The following is an 8,512-nucleotide window of genomic DNA, read 5'->3' on the forward strand; positions in this document are numbered from 1 at the left end:
TGCTCATCTTCCTCGTTGTCGAATGGGTCAATAGCTCCCAGACGGTTCATCTCGGATAACATTGTAGCAATATCCTGCTCAATGGCTTCATTGTCCGCGACACCTCTGTTTTCAGCAGAATGCATGGCGTTGAGTTCTTGTTCAAGTTTGTCCATGACGACCCATGACCTTGCCATTTGCTCTTGGCTTCTCATGTTCAACGTCAGCAGTGAGCTTTCAATGCGGTATTGGGATGCCTTGTTTGATGCTACTATCCTCAAGTCATTTCTGTTGAATGTTGGCTGGATTTTTGGGTGTTTGGTGTATCTCCCGAGGATGTATTTCTTTGGAACGCTGGCAGCCTTAATTGTGTGCATCATGCACAGGACATGCATGCAGAAAATACCTGTATTTTTTTGAAGAGGTGCATGTTTTTTGTCATTTCATTCAAAGAAAAACTTTGCAAAAAAAGTAGTACAGTATGTAACATATGTTTTTAGTCCTCACCTATCTGGTCCCATATCTTGCACTCGCACTCATATGTTTCTCCCACGGGGTATGCAACCACCTGGAACGCATGTTGAGCCCATGTAGACAGTTTTTGCGGGTTGTTGTACGGCACGAGGTACTTTGTGGGCTCTTCCATCTTTGTCACCATGAAGAGTGTGCTCAGTTTTAACCTTTTTCTGATCTCGCTGTACACAGCTCGTGAGTACAACTTTGCCATCTGGCTGTCAAACCCATAGAAGGTCAACATGTTTTGTTCCTTCTGCCCATGCAAGAATGATGACCAAATTATTTGTTTTCTCCCAGCAAAAACTTGTCTAACTAATAAAGTTTTACTTCAGTAAGCATGTTATTTTTTCTTACGACAGGTGATAGAGCTATACCCGTTTACCCATTGTCTCCTGGTTCTTTGTCTGCCTCCTGGTTTTGACGCAGGAGTTTACCTGGTTGACAAACCGGTGGAGGTTTTGTCTGCACTTATGAAGTTCTTCTTGAGCACATAGTTCATGCTCTCACTTCGTTGTGTGGATGTCATTTTGGCGTAGAAAATATCTTTGAAGTAGGCTAATATCCATCTCTCACGCTCATCCCATATGCCCACCATCGTGACATCATCATGGAGGTTGTACCTATCCATGAGTCTTTTCCAGGTAGCCTCAAACTCAGTTGGCTTGAGGGGCCATTTGAGGATTGATGTGAATTCATCCTTAAAGTCTTCGTGCAGCTTGTACAGGTATGCGAGGTGTTCCCTGTACTTCTTCATAATGTGCCAGTGGCACTGCTTGTGTACTGTGTTCTTGAAAGCATCTAGGGTCACCAAAGCCATTGTCGGGCACTGGTCTGGTAATGAGAAAAGATACATGGAGTGGTTAGCAGATGGTGGTGTATATATACCAATAGAACCGACACAACATTTTTACTGTGTTATTTTCCTTTTTTGGGGTGGGCGTGGTGGTTGGGGGTGGTTTTGGCGGTTGTACCTGTGAGGATGCATGTAGGAGCGTTCCCTCTCATGCACCTTAAAAATGTCTTGAACAACCATCTGAATGAATCTGCATCCTCATCTCTTATCAGGGTGAAACCAAAGAATGTAGTTTGTAAGTGGTTGTTAGTACCCACAAACACCCCAAGTGGCATATGGTACTTGTTGGTCTTATATGTGGTGTCAAACGTTACGCAGTCACCGAAGTCCTGATACGCCCCTCGGCAGCTTGCGTTCGCCCAGAATATGTTCTTAACTCTGTCGGACTCATCAAGTTGGATGTCACAGAAGAATTCCCTATTTATAGCTTTCATCTCCCTAAATAAGTTGACAGTATTTAGGACATCGTCCACATCATCCATCATGAATTCTTTGCTTTGCTGCATATTAAAAGTGAACAGTCTTTCAACATTGCAGGTTGAACTGGTGTCAGGTCATGCGTTGCATAATATGTTTGTGCTGACAGGGGAAAAAAGACGGAGTGGGTTTATGGGAGGAGAACAAGTTTGTACTTACAGGTTAATCAGGTCTTTGTCATTCATTTCAAGGAAGTAGCTATCGGGGTCATCGCCACCCAGTATGCTCATGATTTGTGCGTGTTTAATGCCTTTGAACTGCAGGTACTTAACATACTCCAAGATTGTTTTGTCAAAGTTTTTGTGGGAGTGCAAGAAGACAATCATTTGGGGGGTGAGCTGTAGCCTGTGGTTGTGTTCCTAGACTATCTCTTTTATGGCAAGTGTTCCATCCTTTTCCCTCTTCAGCCTTAGTTTAGCCCCGCAGTTAGTCTTGGTTGTCGTCTTGTTCCGCTGTCTATTTGCTTCTGACACCTTCGATTCATAGACTCCACAACACGTGCAATAAAGGTAGACTCTTGTCTCAACCTTGGAGCCTTCCCTAATAGAAAAACCCGCTTGCTTTGCATAGACGTTGTAGAAGTCCTTTGCTTCTTTGAAAGTTTAAAAGTGCATCTCTAGCCTTGGCAGTACGTAAGCTTCAATGTTAGGTGGCTGCATGCAACAGTGAGCAAACAAAAACACAATTATGAAAATGTTAGTTGGGGTGGTCACAGTACGATGGTATGGACTGTTCTTGTATGTTTTTTAATGGATACTTACATGTGTATAGCTCTGTGCTGCCTCCGGTGTTTGCTGTTCACCCTGGTGTATGGGCACGGGTGGTGTCACCCTTAGCATATGCAACAATGCATCTCTTGGAGGGAGCAATGTTGACGAAGCTCTCCGTCTCTCATTGTATGGCCGTCTCCTCTCAGATTCATTGTGAGGTTGCTCCTGTCTATATGGCTCATATCTTGTACTTTGCACACTGCTAGAGTGGCCAAAATTTCTGTCTCTTTGGCCTGGTCTTACCATCGCAACCGCTTTTGCAGCATGGATGATTGATGTTAACAGAGCGACTGGTGGAAGCCTGTGTGTCCTTGCCTTTCTGCATGCGCTAGGGAAGGAAAACATTTGTCGTTGGGGAAATTGTTGACCTTGTTGCAACCCAGTAGTGGCTAATCTTGTATTCCCAGATATTGGTGTTTGCTGCATAGAAGAACCTGTCCACGCTTCTGATGATTCTGGTGTAGCTTGAAATCTGCCTGTATTGCTGAAGTATCCAGGTGCTATTTTTGGTGTTACCCAACCAGGCGGTGCCCCATATCTGCTTGGCTCATCAAACCCTCGCTGCGTGTGCCGCCTTGCATGTTTCTGCAATGACATTCAACAGTTTTGGGAGTAATCTTTTCTGCATTTTTTTCGTATACATGCTATGGGTAACATGTCGTGCATTGAAGGCAATGTACAAGTTGAACTTGCATCGCTAGCCATTATAAAACTTTGTTCTCTATTTTGTATCTCGTTTAGTTTTCAGTCGAACTGATGAACGTACATGTTCAGCACTGATGTACTGATGTACTGATTTTTAGCACTGCTTGTAAACTAAACATTGAACTTCATCTGTTATGGAAAGTTTTTTTTATCTTTTTCCCTATAACTGTTGCATAAACATTTGGTACACTGCTTGCAAACTGAACATTGAACTTCAGATATGTATGGATATGCATATATATAAAACTGATGCATGTCTTCTCTTTTTTTCTTCTATAACTTATGCAACTACACTAGAAGTACTCCTAGTTTATGTATCATTGAAATTACTGTGTAACAAGTGTATATTCTTTCAACAACATTCTTTTACTAGTTCGAACTGACGCAACTACACGGCATGCACTAGTAGAAATAACATCATACAACTTGCAGTGGTAGCTGAACCTTATATAAAGCCTAGTAGCTACTTGGACTGATGCATAAGTTTATGCTTTTTGGCTTGAAGTGAAGCTAGCATATTAGAGGTACTGACAGTAACCTCGACATCCAAACTGTGCATCAAGTGGCAGGGGTGTAATGAACTGATGCAAGCATTTTTGCAATGTACTATCTGCTTCTGCATCATAGGAACATGTGTCACTGATGCAGCACACATGTAGTACTGATGAATCTGGTAGTGTAACATGTAGGCAGATCATAGTGCGTGCAATTTTTAAACTAAATCTTCTTCATTGCAGGACTGATGAACTGAACACAAACGTGGTATTTTTCTTCAGTCAAACCCAGACATGAAAGCATTTTTTCAACCGATTCAATTTTTGAGGAAAATTAGTGTGGGAAGCAGACATCACCTCTAGTGGCATGTTCTTGGATCTGACTTCTTCTTCTTCTTCCTCACGTGGGCGGCGTACTGGCATGTTCTTGGGAGGCGGTGCCACTGATGCAGGCAAGGAGCTTGGGGAGACGACAGCGCTCCATCTCGTGGTGGATGTCCGGCGATGAGGTTCGGGGAGGCAGCTGCTGGCGGGGATCACGACCCCGTCGAAGGAGCCCCGGTGAGGGAGGGAGATGAGAGGCGCGGATCACGGGCCCTTTGAAGGAGCCTCGGCGAGGGAGGGAGGCGGCTGGCACGGATCACAGCCCCGGTGAAGGATCCCGGCGAGGGAGGGAGGCGGCTGGCGCGGATCACGGCCCCAGCAAACGATCCCGGCGAGGAAGGGGATGGCGACTGGCGTGGATCACGACCCCGACGAAGGATCTCGGCGAGGAAGGGGATGGCGGCTGGCACAGATCACGGCCCCGGCGAAGGATCCCGGCGAGGAAGGGGATGGCGGTGGTGGATCCGTCGCCAGCCAGTCATGGCGCCGCGGGCTCCCTCGCTCCGGCTGGCGCCCTCACTCGCTCACCCGCGACGGCTGCCTCCGGCCGAAGAAGGCGAGTTGGCTTCAGGCTGGCTCGGGGGGATTCTACTGTGTAGGCGTGTGTATATATATATATATATTGTCGGTGCCCTGGAACGGGGGTACCCAGACTTGCCTGCCTGCGGCCCAGGGCGTGGTTCCACCAACCGCCTGGTACGGCCTGATAGGTCTCCAACATATCTATAATTTTTGATTGCTCCATGCTATATTATCTACTGTTTTGGACATTATTGGGCTTTATTATCCACTTCTATATTATTTTTGGGACTAACCTATTAACCGGAGGCCCAGCCCAGAATTGTTGTTTTTTGCCTGTTTTAGGGTTTCAAAGAAAAGGAATATCAAACGGAGTCCAAACGGAATGAAACCTTCGGGAACATGATTTTTAGGAAGATTATTATCCGGGAGACTTGGACCCTACGTCAAGAAAGAAAACAGGAGGGCACGAGGTAGGGAGGCGCGCCCACCCCCACTAGGCGCGCCCTCCACCCTCGTGGGCCCCCTGTTGCTCCACCGACATACTCCTTCCTCCTATATATACCTATGTACCCCCAAACGATAAGATACGGAGCCGAAACCCTAATTCCACCGCCATAACTTTCTGTATCCACGAGATCCCATCTTGGGGCCTGTTCCGGAGCTCCGCCGGAGGGGCCATCGATCATGGAGGGCTTCTACATCAACACCATAGACTCTCCGATGAAGTGTGAGTAGTTTACCTCAGACCTACGGGTCCATAGTTAGTAGCTAGATGGCTTCTTCTCTCTTTTTGGATCTCAATACAATGTTCTGCCCCTCTCTTGTGGAGATCTATTCGATGTAATCTTCTTTTTGCGGTGTGTTTGTTGAGACCGATGAATTGTGGGTTTATGATCAAGTCTATCTATGAATAATATTTGAATCTTCTCTGAATTCTTTTATGTATGATTGGTTATCTTTGCAAGTCTCTTCGAATTATCAGTTTGGTTTGGCCTACTAGATTGATCTTTCTTGCAATGGAAGAAGTGCTTAGCTTTGGGTTCAATCTTGCGGTGTCCTTTCCCGGTGACAGTAAGGGCAGCAAGGCACGTATTGTATTGTTGCCATCGAGGATAACAAGATGGGGTTTTATTCATATTGCATGAGTCTATCCCTCTACATCATGTCATCTTGCTTAAGGCGTTACTCTGTTTTTAACTTAATACTCTAGATGCATGTTGGATAGCGGTCGATGAGTGGAGTAATAGTAGTAGATGCAGGCAGGAGTCGGTCTACTTGTCTCGGACGTGATGCCTATATACATGATCATACCTAGATATTCTCATAACTATGCTCAATTATGTCAACTACTCAACAGTAATTTGTTCACCCACCATAGAATACTTATGCTCTCGAGAGAAGCCACTAGTGAAACCTATGGCCCCCGGGTCTATCTTCATCATATTAATCTCCTACTACTTAGTTATTTCCTTTGCTATTTACTTTGCCTTTATTTTACTTTGCATCTTTATCATAAAAATACCAAAAATATTATCTTATCAGATCTCACTCCCGTAAGTGGCCCTATAGGGATTGACAACCCCTATTTGCGTTGGTTGCAAGGATTTATTTGTTTTGTGCAGGTGTGAGGGACTCGCGCGTAGCCTCCTACTGGATTGATACCGTGGTTCTCAAAAACTGAGGGAAATACTTACACTACTTTGCTGCATCATCCCTTCCTCTTCGGGGAAAACCAACACAGTGCTCAAGAAGTAGCACGGCCCATCTTCATCAGCAACCACCCAAGATCCTCATGAGAGGCCAACCCTCACGAGGCAGATGACGCCAAGGCCTCCCAGAGGCGGCCTCGCTAGGATGGCTCTCGAGGAGCGGAGATATCTATGCAAAGGGCACCTCGTGAGGTCCGCCTGACGTGAGCCATGACGACCGAAGCCAGGCGCGCGCCAGTGGGTGCAGAAAACCAGTTTCCTTTTTGGTGCTAAGGAAGCAGGTGCAAGCGAGGAGTCCTGAGGCGTCAGTCAAAGGTTTCCATATCGGTGCAACTAGACCAAGACCAACAGGACGGAAGGACGGAGGTCACCACGGAGCCCACGGCGGCGTCACCACTAGAACCTTAGGCAGGCGAAGACCACCTTTTGTTCGGATAACTTGTACTAGCTATCTCCCTTCAAAACTGGCTGTTGTGGGATCCCTTCCTGCCTAAACATTTCGGAAGAGGAACAGGGCCTCTATAAATAGGACTAGCCACCACCGTTGTAAGGGGACGGATCATTCAGACCATCCTCAGACACACCAGCTCATCGAGCTCAAGAACACATCTCCTCAGGAGGTTGTTCATCCATTGTACTAGTTCATCCTTAGCCCACGAGGCAATCCACCACACCACACTGGAGTAGGGTATTACACCACAACGGTGGCCCGAACCAGTATAAACTCTCGTGTCCCTTGTTCCTTGGGTTCGGCGAGCTAGGCCTAGAGATCGTTGCGAGAGCGAGCTAGGGAGAGAGAGAGATCTTCGTTCGGACCCTAGAGTTCGGACCTCAAGGGTTTGCTGGAACCCATAATCTGACATTTGGCGCGCCAGGTAGGGGTGCGCCGAAGCTTCGCCTCACCGCTTGCTTCGTCCTGCTCCCATGGCAGGCGCCACTCCCCCAATTAGGCTGGTGGGCTCCTGCGGATGCACCGCGGGCATCCGGGCCTTCACCCTCGCTACGACAGTGCGGCAGATCCAGTGGCCTTCCTACAGGCGTACGAGGATGCCATTCTCAGAGCCGGAGGTGATGACCATGTCATGGCCAACTGGTTCCCCCTGGCCCTGGCCGGCGTGCCACGCGCCTGGCTGCTCAGTCTGCCAGGATCCTCGGTGGCCTCCTGGGAGGAGCTGCGCGGTCTCTTCGTCGCGCGCTTCGCGGCACAGGTGCCCCCCACCGTAGCAGCCCTCCTTGGTGGTTCGCAGGCACCACCCACGAATCACCACGTCAAGCAGTTCATCCGCAAGGTGGGCACTGCCCCGTGTAGCAGGGGGCTCCCCCAGGTTGGGCGGCGCCCCAGGTTGACCTCACCTTCAGCTCAGAGGACCGCCCAGCCATCACCACGGGCTCGGGCGTGCTCCCAATGCTCTGCACACCCACCATCTGCAATGTGGCAGTGACCATGACCCTCATCGATGGTGGAGCTGGCCTCAACGTGCTCTCCGTGGAAGCTTTCGGGTTGCTTCACGCACCATACGGCCGGCTCCGCCCCACCAAGCCTTTCTCTGGAGTCAGCATCGGCTCCACCAGCCCCCTGGGGCAAACACGCCTCCTGGTCACCTTTGGTACCCGCGACAACTACCGCACCGAGCTGATCGACTTCGACATCACCCACATCGGCCTCCCGTACAATGCCATCCTCGGGTACCCTGCCCTGGCCCAGTTCATGGCAGCGACACATCCAGCCTACAACCTCATGAAGATGCTAGGGAGCAGCGGCGTTCTCACCGTGGCTGGGGACACCAAGGAAGCCCTGACGGCTCTCAAGATCGCCTTGAGGGCCGCCGTAGCAGCACCCCCAGCCGACGGAGCCGTCTCGATGGCTAAGGGGGTTGCGACAGCAAAAAAAGAAGCAGTTGTTCACTCAAGATTGGGCTGACACCAAGCAAGTGCCAGTCGAGGAGGATGGGCCTCGGGAGCCACTTTCACCATAGGCGCCAACCTCGATCCCGACCAAGAAGAGGCACTGGTGAGGTTCCTGCATGCGAACAAGGAAATATTCGCCTGGGAGGCCAAGCAGCTGGTGGGGATCCCAAGGGGGGTAATCAAGCATCACTTAAG

Source organism: Triticum urartu, chromosome 5A (genome assembly GCF_056163025.1).
Source record: "Triticum urartu cultivar PI428250 chromosome 5A, HENAU_Tu73, whole genome shotgun sequence".
Taxonomy (NCBI): Eukaryota; Viridiplantae; Streptophyta; class Magnoliopsida; order Poales; family Poaceae; genus Triticum; species Triticum urartu.